This window comes from Sciurus vulgaris (genome assembly GCF_902686455.1).
Source record: "Sciurus vulgaris genome assembly, chromosome: 7".
Lineage (NCBI taxonomy): Eukaryota > Metazoa > Chordata > Mammalia > Rodentia > Sciuridae > Sciurus > Sciurus vulgaris.
The window spans coordinates 26419500-26438858 of NC_136467.1; the positions used below are offsets into that span (position 1 = coordinate 26419500).

Here is a 19359-nt window from a genome sequence, read left to right on the forward strand (position 1 = left end):
TTGCAGTACATTTTTGTGATCCAGTTTAAGCCAGTATTTTTCATTGTATTTAATATTTAATTTCATTTTTCATCAATATAAATCAATAGTTCTTTCTGGAGTTAAGTGATTCTATTCAACTATCTTTTTGAGTGTTTTCACCTTATGGTGCACACCCACAAAGGTAGGGTTATTTAAACAAACATTTACATCAAAATGTGCAAAATGTTAGCCTGTAATAGAAGTGCTGAAAATATCTTTTCAAGAGATTTTGAACTTCAATCTGGCCTCAATCTATTCATTAAACTATTAGAAACAGAAAAAAAAGGTCTCTGATGCATTGAACTAGACTTCCTGGGTTTCAGTCTTGGCTTACTAGCTGTGTGAGCTTGCAAGATATTTGTGAAATGGGAATAACAATGGCATCTACTTTAGAATTTAGATAGATAATGTTTGTGCAGTCTAGCACATAGTAAACTTTCAATATAGTAGCTCTTTTTTTTCTTTTTTCTTTCTTTCTTTCTTTTTATTTAATTTTATTTATTTATTTATTTTTTGGTGCAGAGACCCTGAAATTGAAATAGTAACTATTATTATCCCAGGAGCATTTATAGTTTATATTCACTGCCCATGGCTATTTACCTCTCTTCCTTTTAACTGAACATGCTATTTAACCTTTTCCTTTTCAAAACCTCTTTCCAGGGGTTTTGTTTTTCTTTCTCACTTTCTTTCTGTCTCTTTTCTAAAAGCTGTGCTAGTTCTAGGTCAAAGATAAATTGTTTTTATCATATAACTTTAGTCTCATCCAAAAACAAGCCACACCCTATTTCCTGTTGCATGCAAATGCAGGTACATTAAAGGGACAGTTAAAACCAGGGCATGCTGAGATTGTAACAGAGCGCACTCTGGTGTACAAAACCAGGAGCCAGGATCTAGGAGACTGTGACAGCAAAGGCTTTGTCTGAGTTTGAAGTTGATTTGTTCAGTATAAGAAGTCATTGTAATTCACTAGATAAGAAATGATATGATGAAACAGTATTTTGGAGGAACAGTCTGACAGTTACATTCAGGATCTGTTTGATAGAGAAAGTGATAATAACAAAGGTAACTGAAAATCTACTATATTTTTACTAGATGAGATCATGAGAATTTGTGATTGGGGAAGGTTTATAAGCCAAACGGAAAGGATGAATATGAGAAACACATTGAAGGAAGAAATCACAAAGACAAAAACTAATTGTACAGAAAGGCCATCCATCATCTCATTCTGTTTAGATCAGTACCATAAATTTCAGTGCCCACAGATTAGTTGCTAGTAAAGTTGTTCTAGTTGTGTTCTAGTAAAGTTCATAATAGTAAATAGTAAAACAAACAAAATAAAATAAAAAATAAATAAAAACAAACACAAAAAACAGTATTTCCTATGTTGCCTTATTTACTTTAAAGAACAAATAATACTTTGTTATAGTAGTACTACTGTAAGTCATGACTTGAAAGTTCTAGGTGAAATAGGGGATTTTGACATTAAAAGAGACTGCCCAGTGAATTCGATACTTTTTGTATGACTCTACATTAAACCAACAATCCATAGTTCAGTGGTTTCCTGAGATGTTTTTATGTTTCAGACTGAAAGAAAAAAAGCTCCAGACTGTCCTGCCAAGCAGCTGATTGTTTCCCAACCTAATATCTAGAGATAGATTTAAGTCACATATATTTATCTAGTACCAACTTTATGCACAGCTTTGTAATAGATGAATAACAAGCATTTTTCATTTTGTTGGTTCATAAGCCATGAAAGTGTCATGGCCGCAGCACTGATTGGCTTAGAAAGAATTTGGTATTTGGTTCACCTATTCTTCCTTGGTGCACTTCTGCCTTCTTGTTTTAGGTGACAGTTGAATTCACTATCTTTCATTTCTGTGTTAACATGGAAGAGGAAACCAGCTTTGCTCAAATTACCAGATGAGTTCTTCCTATTATGTAACCACAAATTGATTTAGTTTACTTTCAGAAATATTTTGAGTATATAAAAAGTCTGTGACAGATCTGAGGGCAAGCTGACAGAGAAACAACCCCAGTTCTCTCTCAAGGAGTTCACAATCTGGTGAGAGAAAGTTGCAGATGACTTTCTGCTCGGCCTTTTTCAAAAGAACTTACAGAGGAAACAAAGAGGGAAGAAAGAGAAGTACAACACCAGAGAATAAAGTCTATTTGAAACAGTTAAGAAAGATGAGGGAGAGAGAAAGCGATGACAGGATCATACGATGGAAGCATGCTAACATGCAAAATAAACATGATAAAGACCTGGTGTATTTGCTAAGGATCCATCAGGAATTTGTCTCTATGCTTTTTAGCCATTTCTGTAAAGGAAGGAATAGATTCCATCAGATAAAAGCGTACTAATTGCTCAGAAAAACACATACCTATTCCTGATGTGAAGCCAAACAAAAGAACCCCTTAAAAATTCTCCAGACAATCCTATGTGAACTACTGAAGAGTAACCTCAATAATACCCTTGGTCAAGAGCAATGGGGCTGCTTCCTACAGTATGCCTCAGTAGGGGCTGATAATCTAACACCAAAACCCAGCTTAATAAAAGCGAGTTTACAGAGGTTCACTTACACAGATAATTTCATCACTATGTGATAAGTACATTGACAGAAATATGTTTGCAAGTGTTCTGGGACAACAGAGGGAACGCATGGAAAATCTTTTTACTTAAGGTTGGAACATAACTCATATCATTGAGGAGAGATTCTGGGAACTTCTGTTCAATTTCCAAAAGAAATATGCAGGTTTAATTGTAAATAACTAACTCGCTTAGAATGCAAATATTTACTATGGATGCAATGTTGTTTTAAAAGGCTCTCTTATCACATCAAACTTCACATTAAAAATCAAAACAGGGCTTTAATTGAAATATCCTCATTTTCTTTGAGCTTTACATATCTCATTTCACCCTTAATATAATGAATAATAAATTCAGAAAATGAGTCCACCTTCTGGAGGGGTGTTTGCCCAAAGAATCAATGAGGATTTAGAGTTATATCAAATTTAAAGTAGGTTTTCCTAGAAATCCAAGGCCACAGAACAATAGGTGTTCTTTGGGGATTAGTTCTGGTTTCGTGTAGAAGTGTATTTTTAAAAAATGATATGGTCAGGAGTTGTATATCCACCTAATAATAGAAAGAGTAAAAAAAAAAAAAGGACATTTTAACTATAAAATAATTCATACATATGGCATCAAATTCTTTGATTTCTAACCCATTCAATAAAAAGGTGTAACAAGGTTTGCTTTGAAGGGAAAGAAAAGTTGAATATAATATGCTTCTACAGTTGGTTTTGTGAAGGTAGTATTTTTCTTCTGGGATTCAGCCAGGTATGTAAAGGAAGGAATGTTTTTCAGCTTCTTTAAGACATAGAGAAGCCTCTGTGAAACCAGCAGGAGCTTGCTAGAAGCGACCTCCTTGTAGCAATGTGATTGGAACTGACAGCAGACTACTAAGGACAATGTTAAATTTCCATAGAAGATGATACACAAAATGAGAATGATGAGCACAGATGAGAAATCTCAGACCTTACTTCCTGACCACCAGACAGAGAGACTTGGGAAACATTTGCATGGACTGCTCTGTCTCTAAGTGATTGGGATTATTTGCTGAGATTACAAAACCACATTTCACATCTTTATCCAGCAGGGCCTTAGATATGAAGGTTAACAACATTTTGGTGTGTCACAGCAAAAAAGACCAAGTATGTTAAATTCATCTGCCACTCAATGGAGAAGGCGGGTCTTTTAGCTAAAGATCTTTTGTATGCTGAGAGCAAAGAAGTCATGCTCAGTGCTGCAGACCCTTGAAGACAGTGTGAAGTGATGAGTGAGGAGGAGATGGGGTGAGAGTTGAAAGGTGGGTGGGAGGGGAGCAGGGAGGAAAGGAAGCTGGAGATTCCATAAGGAGTGGGAATTGGGGAAGGAAAGAGCTTTGGAGGAAGAGACCTACCTATCTCACACAGTGAAACATCTCACCTCATGGAATAGTGTGTGTCTGGAATGTTCCATAAAGACTCATGTTGAGGACTGGGTTTGTACCTCAGTGGTAGAGCACTTGTGTAGCACGTGTGAGGCACTGGGTTCTGTTCTCAGCACCACATATCAATTTAGTTGTCCATTGACAACTAAAAAAAAAAAAAAAAAAAAATATATATATATATATATATATATATATATATATATGTATAATTTTTTTTAAAGACTCTTGTAGAAGGCTTGGTCCCCAGCTTGTGACCCCACTGGAAGTTGGTAAAAACTTTAGGAGATGAGGCCTAACTGGAGGAAGTAGGTCACTGGGGTCATCCATGCCTTTGAAGGAATACCCCTGCCCCTTCTCTCTCTGCTTTTGGCAGCCTCCCCACAGCAAGTGACTTTGCACTGAAACCTCTGAAACTATAAGCCATAATAAACATTTTCTCCTTTTAATTTGGTCAGGTATTTTGTTATAGCAACAAAATGGTGACTAACACAACCTATTAACACCTTCCACCCACCTAGCCTCCACACACTCCCACATGCACATAGAGAATCACAAGTCAAATACTAACTTCTAAACACTGGGTTATGGGTGGATTTTCTTTGGGGAATCAATAGTAGTGTTCAATTTCACAGCTTGAATGGAGTAAGAAGAGTCTTTCTTAAAAGGGGTGGTACTTTACCCACAATGTTTTCCTGACTTTGACAAACCAGTAGAAATAACTGAGGTGCTGCAGGTCTCTTTGCCTGACCTTACTCCTGCCACTTTATCCCTCTCATTTCTGGATCCTGTGGAGTCTGTCTCCACTCTTCCTCACAAGGAGACTTCCTCACAAGGAGACCTCCCCCAATTCTACTTCCACATCCATTTCACCTGTGCAAGCTTCTCTGACTTCTGGAAACATGAAATCTCTTTTACCCCAAATGCCCATGACACTTTCTTATACTTCATTTACCCTGGAGGGTCCTTTTGAGCTTATTTTAAAATAATTTATGAAGATGTTTTATCCCTTCCTGGGTATAGCAATAGCTCTATGAAAGCTCTTTCTTCTCAACCTTGCAGATGACAAAGTCATATATATCTTTGTGAATCTTTGTGAAAGCAAAGGAGAGAAAAGGAAATAGAAAGGGAATAGAAAGGAATAGAATGAAAGGGGTGGAAAAGGAAGAAACAGAAGCAAAAAAAAAATTCTGTGAGTATTTTATGTGAGGTATATAACAGGCCTTTTGTACAAGTCTATTTCCTTTTAAACTATGCTTTTCTAACTATTTTTTTTACAACAACATCCTTATTTCATTTGAAATTATTTCTTAGTTTTACATTTTGTGAACTTAAATCATACTACATTTATACATATTCAACTACCAATGTAGCTTTGTATTTTCCTTATTCAAGAATCTCTTTCATTTATTTTTCTTTACAATCGATATTTTTATTGTTAAGATAATACAAATGAGGGTTAGTTTGGAGACTGTTCAAAATAATTTTATTTTCCTGTATACATCATGTAACTTCCTGAACATCTAAGACATTTCATGAAGACTAGTATGCCATATATCTAAAATGATTGCTTTGTCATTTCTATGGCTCAGAAGACTCCAACAATAACCTTTTCAGCTACACTGGTTGTAGTCTCAGATTGTGATCCCTAGCCAGGTGCAGTGACAATGGCTATTAATATCCCCAAGTCAGCTGTTATCCCAACGTGTGCATTACCAGGGCACTGTGGAGAAAGACTTTCTTTTATCTGCAGCCTCCCCTGTTTTGGTAAGACATAAACTTTGCTATCAGTTTTTAAATGGCTCCAAATTAATAAAAAGAAATAAATTGCTTTTTATGTAATACACTTTTAATCAAAGATACCAATGACAGAACCTTTTTTGGCCATCCTAATGTTTGAAGTATATACACAGAGCACAGGACTTCCAGCTGTTGGGTTGCTGGCAAAATTATGTATGTGATTTTACTTATGTCTGCAATGGAAATCAATCTGCCATGAAAAAGTACCCTGTAATCAGGTATAATTGACATAATGAATAGGTAAAACATGAAACAGAAGAACATATTAGCTAACAAGAGTTAAAAGAGACCACAGGAACATATGTAAAAGAAATTCAAGACTGTAAACAGGATATTTTGGTATTTAAAAACATTAACAGAGACAACTAAGGAACCCCAAATCTAGCATGATGGAGCTCCAGTTTAAAAATTGCCGTACTCTTTATTTTTTCACTTTTGTTACCATCTAAAAGCAGAAAAGTGGCAGCAAACAGAGTATTCAGCGTCAGATTTATTTTATTCAAGGTCATAAAATCTTATACTGGGAAGAGAACTTTGCAATCCAGTTTTCCACTGAACTCTGGGTTTCCTTCCACAATATTCCCAGTACATTATTATTTGGTCTTAACTTGACTATAGATAGCCTGATTGTTTAGACTTAGTGAAGTCCTCCCATGACAGCAAACTAACCCCTCTGTGAAGCAGTCTTCTGCGATACACGGCACTTTGCTTTGTAGAAAGGTCCCTTCTATGTTGAGGTGAATTTTGTAGTTTATAATTTCTATCCATTGATTATGATTTTGCTTTCTGAAAGATGCTATGTTAAAATTTATGGAGAAGGCCAAACTCAGTAGCACACACCTGTAATTCCAGGTACCCAGGAATCTGAGGAAGGAGTATCTCAAGTTTGAGGCCAGCTTTAGCAACTAAGCAAGACCCTCAGCTACTTCGTGAGACCCTGTTTCAAAATATTTTTTAAAAAATTGTTTTTAAGGGCTAGGAATGTGGTAAAGCATTCCTGCCTTAATCCTCAGAACCAAAAAAAAGAGGGGCGGGGGGGGGGCTTTAAGTGGATAGTGTGATCATTTAAGATAGTCTAGATCCAAAAAGTAGGGAATTAAGAGAGGTGAAATAAGATACTGCTATGGTTTGGATCCGGAATATCCCCAAAGGTCATTATGGGAAAGGTGTGATCCCCACCTTGGGCACTATTGGGAGGTGGGGGGGCCTAGGAGGAGGTCTTCAGAACTTTGGGGTGTGTTCTGTGCCATTTCTATCTTCTACCTCCTGGAGCAGCTTTGCTCTATCATGTGCTTTCACCATAACGTGCTGCCTTGCCACAAGCCCAAAGCAATAGGACCAACTAATCATGGACTAGAAGTTCCAAAACTGTGAACCAAAATAAATATTTTTTTCTTTATAAGTTGATTATCTCAGGTGTTTGTAATAGTGACAAGAAGCTGACTGACAGACACATAGTTTTATATCCAGAAATTTCTTTTGGATCTATCGATAGTATATCTCATTATTCTAACTTATATTTATGGTATAATCAAAATTAATGTACATATTTAAGATTAAAAGATATGTTACACCTAAGTACAATGTGATATTTTCTCTAACCAGACTCAACTGTCATCATCTAATGTTTAACCTTGAGCTGATTCCTACAATCCCAGACAAGCATTAAGCAGTTTAAAAGCTGTGGGAGTGGAAGACATAAAAGATTTTTTTTTCCTAAGAGCTTTCCCCCAGAAAATATTAGAGGGTGGAATTTATTTTTCAGTACAATAAATGTGATGTTGACATTGTTGTTTATAATCAGAGGCTTTGGAAGATCTCTGCACTGCTCCTGCCTTGGGCAGAATTTCAGATTTTGCAAGCAGCACTCTGAAACTCTACCACTTCCTCTGTTTCTGGTTAAAAGCAAGTGTCTGCCCTCATGACCATGGTGAAGATCTTATCTGCTCTTGTTTTTTTACCTCAGATAGGCTGTCCTGGTGTTCTCATCATAGAATAGAAAGGTGGTTGATATTTGTTTTCCTTGTGGCTCAAACTGAAAGAAAACCATCAGGGACATGCAATCACACCCCACACATGCTCCCACAACCCCCACACCCCCAAATACACATATTTGCCTCCCTGAGACCTTGAGGCCCACACAGGTACTGATTTCTAATTCTCCTTCCTCATCTATCATAGATAAATCGCCCCACCCTCTATCTGCTTTGGGGTTCTGTAACCATAAATTCAAAGAAAGATTTGTTCACTTTAGGCAATTAGTTCTTTATTTCCTCCCTCTAAACAAATTTTAAAAGTGATGTATTTTTAAACATAGATTTACTATTTCATAAATTACTAATATACTAAATTCCCTTTGGACAACAATGGAGCTTATATTTATTTCAGTAGTTTCAGAGCATATGGTGGAATGAGTGCTAGAAAGCTAGCACTTTTTAATCCAAATGGTCAGGTTAAGACAGATTATGCTGGGAAACAGATATTTAAACATCATTAGAACTGATAGAATAAATAAATACCTATTCGGATGCAAATTAGTTCTTTTCATCTTTACCTTTTAAAGTCAGCAAAAGAAGGTTCTCACAATTTAGCAACTTTTAAAAAAATTAAACTATGTATCACCTGCTTTCATAAATATTTATCCAATTTAAGCCTAAAAAAGCCCTGGAGGCATTACTCTCCACATTTTTGCAAATATGGAAACTATTTTAAAGAATAGCTGAAGGGAAGGGGATGTAGCTGTGCACTTACCACGCATGCATGAAGTCCTGGATTTGATTCCCCAGTATTGCAAAAATAAATAAAAGGAGAAGAGTTGAGACAAGTCCAACATCCCAGGAGCTGATCTTGAGTGAGTCTCATAACTTCAGATCCCAGGCACATCCACATATTACAGTCATTCTAGTGATCTGTGGGTTCACTTTCGTCTACTTTTTCAAAAGAAAAGAAAGACACTTGCGTTTGCTTTCTAAATAATTATCTTCCAAACATCTTAAGCCCAGTAAGTCTTTAAATTTTCCAAATGATTCTCAATCTATGGTCTGGGTAAGTCAGACCTTTGCAGAAAATTTCCACCAAAAAAAAAAAAAAAAAAAAGTGAGAAAGAATGATCTCTGAGATGTTTCAGCTCTTGTGATGGTCAATTTTATGATATCAGCTTGACTGAGCTAAGGGATGTTCAGATAGATGGTGAAACATACTTCCGGTGTGTCTGAAAGGGTGTGTCTGGAAGAGATTAGCATATGAACTTGTAGACTGAGTGAAGATGATCATCCACACCAGTGTGGGTGGCATCATCCAACCTGCTGAGGCCCAAACAGAATGACAAAACAGGAAAGGCAAATCCACTCTCCTCTTCGCCTGGAACATCCATCTTCTCCTGCCCTTGGACCTCAGCACTTCTGGATCTGGGACTTTCAGACTCTGACAGACTTACATCATTGATCCCTGATTCTTAGGCCTTCAGATTCAGACAGAATCACTCCACCAATTTTCCTGGTTCTCCAACTTGCCAAGGGCCAACTATGGAACTTCTCGGTATCCTTGTAGGACTTCTTGGACTCCATAAGCACATAAGCCAAAATAAGTCAATTCCCATTACATACAAACACACACATATCTATGTATGTATATGTATATGTACACTATTGGTTTTGTTTCTCTGGAGAATGTCTAATACAACTCTAAAATTCACGATTCTAAGAGATTGCAACATCAAAAAAAAAAAAAAAAAAGAGAAAGAAAAAAGAAACATATAGTATCTCACATTATCCATAGGAAATACATCTTAAGACCACCATGAATGCCTGAAACCACAAATAGTACCACAAACTTAATTTATAAATTAGGTGCAGTAAGACTAACAACAACTAATAACAAAATAAAAAATTATAATAATACAGTGTAAAAAAACTTATGTATCTCTCTCAAACCCCACCACCACCAATCTTCTCTCTTATCTTATTGTACTGTATTTTTAGACCAAGGTTGAGTGTACATAACTATTGAAAATGAAATCACAGATGGGGGACCACTATATATTTAAATGTAGACATATTAAGATATATGAGAGTCCTGCTTTGTATTAAGACAAAGTCTTATCCTTGGACAATTATTTAAGATGTCTGGAAATTTTTTAAAAAAATACATCTGTGAAACTCTCAACTTCAGAGATTATGATTTTATTTCATCTGACAAAGGGGTCCCAAATTAAAATATCTTTAACTTTTTAAAAATAATTTCTTAGGATCAGGAGTGTAGCTCAGTGGTAGAGCATTTACCTAGCATGTGTGAGCCCTAGATACAATCCCCAGCACTGTGAAGAATAAAAAAGTTCTTAAAAGTTCCCCAGGGGATTCTGATGTGTAGCCTGGATTGAGAGCCACTGGTTTGTGGTTTATTAGGAAGCATCCATGAAGGGTTTTGAGAACAGGATCAGGCAGAGTTGGAGGGGCTCCTCTTGACAGTATGTTTCTATGTGTGTTAAAGAGATTATAGGAATACACAACAGGCACCCAACAGGCACCCAACAGGCACCTAACAGCCTTAGACTGGGAAAGCTTATTAAAGGAGTTGAAGCTTAAGCAGAGGTTTTCAAAAGAGCAAAGAATACTTTTATTATAAGACTAGAGTAGACAAGATTAGGTCAAGAACGTAAAAATGTAAGAAATCATGTTCAGAACTGTAACAGAGATTCTGAGAACAATTAAATACCAAGAAACCCATGATCCAAACTTCGTTTTTTTCTAGGCACTCAATAAGTAGTAATTAAATTTCCTTATAATTGAATTGAAAGAATCTTAATGCAAAACCATTAAGTGGTTCTGATTAAATTTTCTTCTTATCACAGTATCCATTTAATTCTGGGTCTACTCTCAAAGATTTAGAAATATTAAGACCCAGGAATAATTTTGTCCATTCTCCCTTTTTACCATACAGCAGCTTTCCAGCAGCACAATAAATAGAAGCATGTATGATTAGCAACTTCCCATTTTCCGCAGATTACATGTACTCTAATTCTATTCAATAAAAGACAAATTTGAGATCTTATAAAATTTTCCAATACCCACAAATGTAGTGAATCACTTTTAAGGGTCCTGTGATGCCACGTGGTCCCGTGATGTTGGGGGGGGATAAGGATTATATTTTAATAAAACATTGTCACTGAACTTCAGAGTCTAAGAGTACCTTTAAAATTATGACTACATTCTTTTTCAAAATTGGGAAACATTCTCATTTTATCTTAAGTATCCTCTTAGAATTACTTTTTCCCCATGCAGAGCTAACTCAAATAGTGACAGTTTATGAGATACATTTTAAAAAAAAATTCAGTGACTAATGAATCTAGAGCACAATTTTAAGGAGACTTCCTTGAAAATCAAACATTACCTACCGGCAAAATCTTTCCATTAAGACTGCATAAGCAACAAAGTAGTCCCAGCCACTGTCATCCCAGTATCGGAGCAAATCACTAAGCTCTTACCAGCAGTCACCAGCCACAGGTAGTCAGACAAGACAGAACAAACCAGTACCCTTATCATCAGTAGGCGGGATCATGTCATGACATATGCTTAACTCATAGAATCTGTGGAATAGTGTAATAACTGACCTTGAGAAATATGGAGTCAGGTACAGTTCGGCCACCTCCATCCCTCAATCTTAAATACATTCATTCATCTGCTTATTCATTCAATTAACACTTACCAAGATTGCACTATGTACCAGACACTGAATAGCACAGGCTGTACTCTGCTCTCAGAGGGTTCAGAAGAGGAAGACTAGCAATGAATAGGTAAATAAATTAAAAATTCTAATTAAAAATTTAAAATTAAATGTTATGAAGTCTAAAAAAAAAAAAAAAAAAACCAGTAAGTTGTGGAGAGACAAACGAGAAGGAATCATTCCTGCAAAACCAAAGGAAAAGTTCTTCACAAAAAGCTCTAAATGAGACTGGAGAGAAGGAGGTCACAGATAAGTTGTACAGGACCTCTTTTCTATTTAGTCTGGATTCTGTCAGTTGCCAAATATCAGGATTTGAACACCTTCTCTAAAACCCTAACTGAGCCTGTACCTGACGTGTCTCCTTTTATAAAAAGTTTTCTGCAACAGATTCAGTTTTGCTTTGCATGTAGGCATGTAGGCATGCATGCTCCAATCAGGGGTATAGGAGTTGTGAGCATATGTCTGCGTGTGTCTGTGTGTGATAGGCAGTTTTTCACCTCTGTCACCAAAATATCTGACAAGAACAACCTAAAGGAGGAGAAGTTTAATTCTGGGCTCACAGTTTCAGAAATTCAGTCCACGGTCAACTGACTCCATTGCACCAGGCCCAAGGTGAGGCAGACTATCATGGCAGAAGGGTGTGGTGCAGAAAGCCTCTCAGCTTGAGGCAGCCAGGAAGCCAAGACAGAGAACCAGAAAAGCCAGGGACAAAATGTAATTTCCAAGGGCACACCCCCAGTGACCTACTTCCTCTAGCCATGTTCCACGTAACTACAGTTACCACCCAGTAATCCATTTAAAATATCAAGCCATCAAATGGATTGATCTACTGATTAGGTTAAAGTTCTCATAATCTAATCATTTCACCACCTGAACATTGCTACATTACCTAATGTGAGATTTGGGGGAAGATACCTCATATTCAAACCTTAGCACTGTGTGGTGTGCTAGGGGGCCGTATTGTTACCATAATTCAGGTTTTTCGATAAAGTCAATTATTTTTTTGCCTGCAGATATGAACTTAGCTGTTAAAGAAAACTACATGGGGGGTTATTCTTGAGTATTGTTTGTCCTGGATGCCCAAACTTACCCACAGTAAAGAATGCCACAAACTTCCAGAAAATTGCAAAAAGCAAAGAAAGGGACATGGAACAAATTCCCCCTCTGAAAGGACAAACCCTATTAATACCTTGATCTTGAACTTCTAACCTCCAAAGTTGCAAGAAAATACATTTCTGCTATTTTAGGTACTTAGTTTGTGCTATTTCATTATGGAAACCTGAAAGAACTAATACACATTCCAACTATCCTATTTGAAATTTCAAAATAAGTGGAAAAGATACTTCCTATGTATCTATAATTTTTAAAATAAAAATTTTAAAAATGAAAAAACATGAATAAATCAATTAAAATATTAAATATGCTTTGAATATATATATATATAGTCACCAATCCATTTGGTGATATTCTGGCATTCATGAATGGAGAAAATCCCTCCTTTCACACTGTACAGAAGAGAAGCATTGCTCTAACCTCTCAGATTTATATAGGAATAGGGGGGACAACCTTGGGCACCAGCCAAACCTCCTCTCAGCTCCAAAGGAAACTTCCACCAAGGTATAATACAGGGTAATACTGAAATCCTATGCAACACCTTCCCTGAAAGTTTGACCTGATGATGCTCACACAATGTAGCAGGCTGGACAATTATGCGCCCCCCCCCCCATCACTTTTGGTGTGGATACATGGGAAACTATCTACTTAACAGAGAAATAGAACTAGAAAGACCTCACCTTTAAGCAGCTTGGCCCCAATCCTGGTATGTCATGGAGTGTGAGTGGGTTTCACCTTGCTTTGGAACAAGGTTATGGGTACTGTGTTGGTTTTCTAGGACTACCATAACAAAGCACCACAAAAATAGGTCTGGCTATAACAATAGAAATGTATTGTTTCACAATTCTGGAAGCCATATTTCCAAAATCAACGTGTTGGAAGGGTTGGGAAAGAATCTGATACTGGTCTTCTATCTAGCTCCTAGTGGTCTGAAGCAGCCCTGGGCTTCTAGCTACATCGCTACTAATCCTCCCTCTTCACATGGCAGTCTCCTCGTGTGCCTGGGTCTATTTCCAAATTTTCCCTTTTGATAAGGACATGAGTCATATTGGATTGAGGCCCATTCTAATGACTTCATTCTACCATGGTCACCTTCAAAGACCCTATTTTCAAATAAGGTCACATTCACAGATACTAGAGGTTAGGACTTCAGTATATCTTGGTGGAGGCATGGATGACAACCCAAACCATAACAAATACCAAGCTAACCATCAATACTATGAGACACTAAAGAGCACCCGTATGGTTCTTGGATCAGAACCTGATCCAGCAAGCCCAAATATTCACAAAGAACCTGCAGAAAAGATGGATGCTGTCCATGTGCTCCCTCTGCTGGAAAAGTCAGCGATGTGTTTAAAGCACTCAGCTAGCTGCGTTTGTACCTGTGTTCCCAGGTAAAATTAACAAATAATTTTCCTAATTTTCCTTTTATGTTCAGTCTTTAGAATCAATGTTACATTATTCTCATGCCATGAACTGGGGGACTGTCCCTACTTAACGTCTCATTTAGACATGTGTTTCTTTTTTGAGCTACTTTTGGTTTGTTATGTTTTTCCAGAAAATTGACATTTCATCTAAGTTTTCATAATTTTAGCATGTACTTTTCCATGGTGTTCTGTTATGATTTTTAAAATACCTACCATATGTGGATTATGCTCTTTTTTATTTTTGTGACACCATTCTTTTATCTTCCCAACAGTTTATCTATTTTGTTCCCTTTTCAAAGGACTGTATCTAATTAATGTTTACCCTGATACATATTTTTATTTCTTAATTTCTGTCTCCATTTTTATTATTTGTTCCCTTCTTTATTTGGTTTATTACATTGTTCCTTTCAAACGTTTTGAGATTGATACTCACTTGTTGGTTGAAGCAATGGGTCAAAGACTCTGGAGACAGGCAAGGTTCAAAGAATCAGAAGAGCACTTCCAAGGCAGAGTTCAGGACTAGGGATGTGGTTGGGCTCTGCAGTAGAATAAAATCAGTCACTGGGACCCAGGAAGGGCCCAGCTGTGCTCTTTTTCTTGCTTCTCTCTTCAAGTCAGTTTTATTCTTTTTGGTTACAGATGAACTTTTTCCAGAAATGAAGGGTGATTTAAAATAAATAAGAAAGTAGCCTTGAACAAATCAAAGATGGTGAGGAATACATTTAACTCCACTCTCTGAGCCTGTTTCAGGACTGGAAAAAAACACATAAACAAATAACGGGGAGGGACACATCATAACAATAGATGTGAAGCCCAAGAATTATCAAGAAGTTGATATTTTCAAACTAATTTATAACTTCATTGCAATCCTCATCATTCTTGAGATGGAATTTGGAGGAGGGAATCTTTAAAAGATTCTCATAGTTAGCTAGAGAAAGAAATGAGTGAGATTAACTTTTAAAAATGAAAATAAATGGTAATATGAAAAAATGATACCTTCCAGCATTTAAAATACAATTATTCTTAGGTTGGCTCAAAAATAAACAGATCATGGGGAATCAATGTACAAAATAGCCAAGAATAACCATGATAGCTATTCTGTGCTCCTTTTGAATAACATCTCTGGTCTTGATGAAGACATTAAAATTCAAGTTGTTAAGGCAAAACTGAATCTGATAATACCTTGATCTGGGGCTGTCATAGTTTCAACTTGTGTGCTTCTCTTGCTTTATTTTTAGAATTCAGGAATTTTCCATTCTTCCTCATGAATTAATGGTGGCGTTTCTGTGGCCATAGGGCCATGATAAGACAGAAACAGTGGCTACCTTTCCCACTGCTTCTTCTCAATGGTGTTGCTTTGTCAGACCAAGAAAATTGCTATATGCCTAAATGAGAATTGGTGTCAAAGTAAAGATGTACAGCGTAGATGAATTTGGTACCACTATAGCCTAGGGATCTTTCCCAATAGGGGTTCTATGAGAAAAATTAAGCACTACAGGAAATGTTTGGAATGATTATTTTCTCAATTATCCCTCGGATAAATACATTGTTAATGCCATTACAGACACACAGGAAAGCAGTTAATCCGTTGCGTACATTGAGTGATACAAAGCTTAATCCTCTCATGAAATCCTAGTTGAGAAGGGCTACAGAGACTAACTAAAATAGATTACACTCATACTGGACAAAATGGGCCACTTTTCTTGAGCAATTTGATATTTCAAACTGCTAAGCACTAGGCAAACAAAATCACAAGACAAATAACCTATTTTAGCATCTGGGTTATGACCTCAGGAAATCTTCAGCCTAAAATTTTAATGGTAGGTATTTTATTAGTTTGCAAGGGTTACTATAAAAGTACCACATTTGGGTTGGGGACATAGCCCAGTTGGTAGAGCATTTGCCTAGCAAGCAGAAGTCCCTGGGTTCAATACCCAGCACCACCAAAAAAAAAAAAAGTACCACATTTTGATGACTTAAAAAACAGAAATGCATTATCTCACAGTTCTGGAGGCTGAATCTGAAATCAAAGTAGAGTTTGTTCCACCTAAGGTTCTAAAGAGGTGAGCTGTTCTTTGCCTCTCTCTCCCTGGCTCATAGATGGCCATCTTCATGTACACGTGGTCTTTTCCTTGAATGCTGCTGTGTCCAGATTTATCTCTGAATAAAACATCAGTCATATTGGAGTACAGCCCACCCCAATGATGTCTATAAAACATTATCTCCAAATAAAGTCACATTTAGAGGGAGTAGAGACTAGGACTACTCTAGTACTAGTCTAGAGTCAGCTGAGGATACAGTTCAACCCACAACGTAACAAGGTTATAGAGACAACTGTTTTGCCTAATCAACTTCATTACACTTTCTTCTTGAACTGAAATACTATTTTCAGCAAACTTCTTTTATTTGTTTGTTTGAGGTGGGGGGTCTCACTCTATTGCCCAGCTGGTCTTGGACTTGTGGGTTTCTGCAATCCTCCCACTTCAGCCTCCCTAGTAGCTGGGACTACAGGTGTTCACCATCATGCCCAACATCAATAATCTTTTTCAGTAATAATCTCTATTTCCAGGGGTAGGCATCTCCAGACTTGAACAATCAGAGAAGCACATTATCCTGGCATTATGACATGCTTAGGGATGGGCATGTGACTTAAACAAGCCAATCAAAACCCTCACTGGGACTTTTCACTGTAACTACCATGAAAGTTTGAGGTACCAAGGATCATGTAAGCCTACTTGCTGGCAGTCATCTTTGGTGGCACATAGAAAGATACTGCCTGAGAATAAAGTTTACCATAATGGATGTATGGCACCCCACATCCTCCAGGACTATGGCACTCATTTTTCCAACTGCTTGGAATATTGACAGCTCATGGCTCTAAACTGAGTTGCTCTTTCTGAATTGCCCACAACCAAACACAGTCACTTAAATCAACAACTGATTGATGTGTTGATGAGTGCTTATAAAGACCCAGTCTTCTTTAAACTAAGCAAGTCACAGGGTTATCTAGCTCCAGAGTTCCTAAGAAAATCAGTCACCTTGCTCTGCCTAGTCCTGCTTCTTTTACTCCCCTCATCCATGTTGATACCCAGCGTGCTCCCCAATACACTTCCTGCATACAAATTTTCATCTTGAGCCTGCAACATCAACATAGAGGAAAGCAGTATTAGAGGATCCTGATTATACCTTATTTGAGGCTAGAGCCAACCTTGGATCTCCTGGTTACATGAGTGAAAAAGTTTCCTTTTTTACTTAGACTACTTAGTTTTGAGTTCCTGCTCTTTTCAACAAAAGAGACTTAATCCATTACATCCTAGATAGAAGTACTGGAAATAGCCTAGCGTGAGCAGCAGATGAATACCTACACATTCCTTCAGCAAATATTATGGAGCATACACCCACCTAATTTGTGCTAGGTTCCTTTCTAGGCACTGGGGACACAGAAGTACAAAATTTAAAGTCTCTGTTCCCAGAGATGTAAGTTTGGTGGGGGAAAGAGAAAATAAACAAGTAAGAAAATAAATAGAGTATAATTTTAAGTAAAGCCTGCCCACCCAGAGTTGGGCTGGGAGACTAGAGTGCCAAAGAGCCTGGCTATACCAGGTTTGTTTTAGTCAATTTTTTTTTCACTGCTGTGACGAAAAGATCTGACCAGAACAATTTTAAAGGAGGAAAAGTTATTTGAGGGCTCTGGGTTTCAGAGGTCTGAATCCATAGACAACAGGCTACATCCCTCAGGGCTCAAGGTGAGGCAGGACATCATGGAGGAAGAGTGTGGCAGAAGTAAACAGCTCACATTGTGATTAGGAAGCAGAGTGAGACTCAACTTGCCAGATACAAATATATACCCCAAAGCGACACCCCAATTCCCACCTCCTCCAGTTACACCCTACCACTCCAGTTATCACTCAGTTAATCCCACCAGGGGATTAATTCACTGATTGGGTTAAGACTCTCAAAATCCAATCATTTCTCCTCTGAATCTTCTTGCACTGTCTCACACGTGAGCTTTTGGGGGACACCTCACATCCAAACCATAACAGCTGGAGAGGGGTCTCAGACCTGCATCTGACTGACTCGAAAGCAAACACTCTTACTTAAATTGCAACTAACTACCTGGGTGCAGTGGCACATGCCTGTCATCCCAGTAGCTTAGGAAGCTGAAGCAGGGGGATTACAAATTTGAGGATAATCTGGGCAATTTATCAAGACCTTGTCTTGAATTTTTAAAAATAAATTAAAAAGGCTGGTGATGTAGCTCAGTTGTAGAGCACCCTTGGGTTCAATCTCCAACACTGAAAAAGAAAGAAAGCAAAGAAAGAAGGAAGGGAGGGAGGGAGAAAGGAAGAAAGGAAGAAATGAATTTTTCCAAGAAAATGATCATCTGGGTCCATTGGGTTTCATTTGTTTATTTTCATTCAATTTCCTCTTTAATAACATCCAGATAGAATTCTTTACCTTGGAAATTGAGAATACAAGAGATTCATTGAGAGGACTCTAGGCTATACTACAGATTTGCCAAGCTTTTAATTTGGGCAAATATTTATATCCTACTATTAATAAAGAGTAATATACGGGGCGGTTTCCATGCGGTCACCACATGTGTCTCATTCAAGGGCTGGTAAGTGGTTCCAGCCACAGGTGAGTCAGTGCAGAGCCTCACCCTTGTCATGGTCCCAGTCTTGTGTTTCTCCAGTCCTAGGCCTGGCCTTGTTAGATTACTGTGAAGGTGAGAGACAGAGAGCAAGAGAGAGAGAGAAGAGAGGGAGAGAAATAGAACTGAGAACTGAACTGAGCCGTGCTCTGGACTACATCCCCAGTCCTTTTTATTTTTTTCTGAGACAAGTTCTCACTAAGTTGCTTTGGCTGGCCTTGAACTTGCAATCCTCCTGCCTCAATCTCCCAAAATTTTGGTTTACAGACATTCACCACTAAACCTGGTCAGATTACTCTTTTAATGTAGCGGTGACTTTGAGTCTTCCCAAATTTCCTTAGGCTTTTTGCCTTTACTCAGGTGACCACAGTAACTTTGGTCCTTTTACCTTTTTTTTTTTTTTTTTTTTTTTTTTCCCCATCACTGTGGACCTTTGTGTTCATTTACACACAGGACTAAACCCATCACCAAGCATAGAACCCTTCCTTCTCTGTCAGGTCCTGAAGGTAGGACTTCTGGTTTGGTCTATTATTATCGGTTCTTTGCTCTGCCTTCCCAAAGCTGTGATTTCTCTCTACCGATCAGTCCCTAAAGACAATCTTGCAAAGAAACACACCTTGACTCCAGGACCACAAGA

General features: G+C 37.6%; 1 long non-coding RNA gene across 2 annotated transcripts; it reads right to left on the bottom strand.

Moving 5' to 3' along the window:
- Window positions 1-5772: 5772 nt before the first annotated feature.
- LOC306666379 lies at window positions 5773-15999 on the bottom strand. 2 transcript variants are annotated; one of them, XR_013765288.1, is made up of 4 exons: window positions 14502-15999; window positions 11200-11391; window positions 8559-8737; window positions 5773-7842 (listed from the first exon to the last, which is right to left on the bottom strand). It is a non-coding gene; the product is annotated as an uncharacterized lncRNA (long non-coding RNA). The 2 variants fall into 2 exon arrangements; XR_013765289.1 differs by lacking the exon at window positions 14502-15999 and having other exon boundaries at window positions 11200-11619.
- Window positions 16000-19359: the final 3360 nt, after the last annotated feature.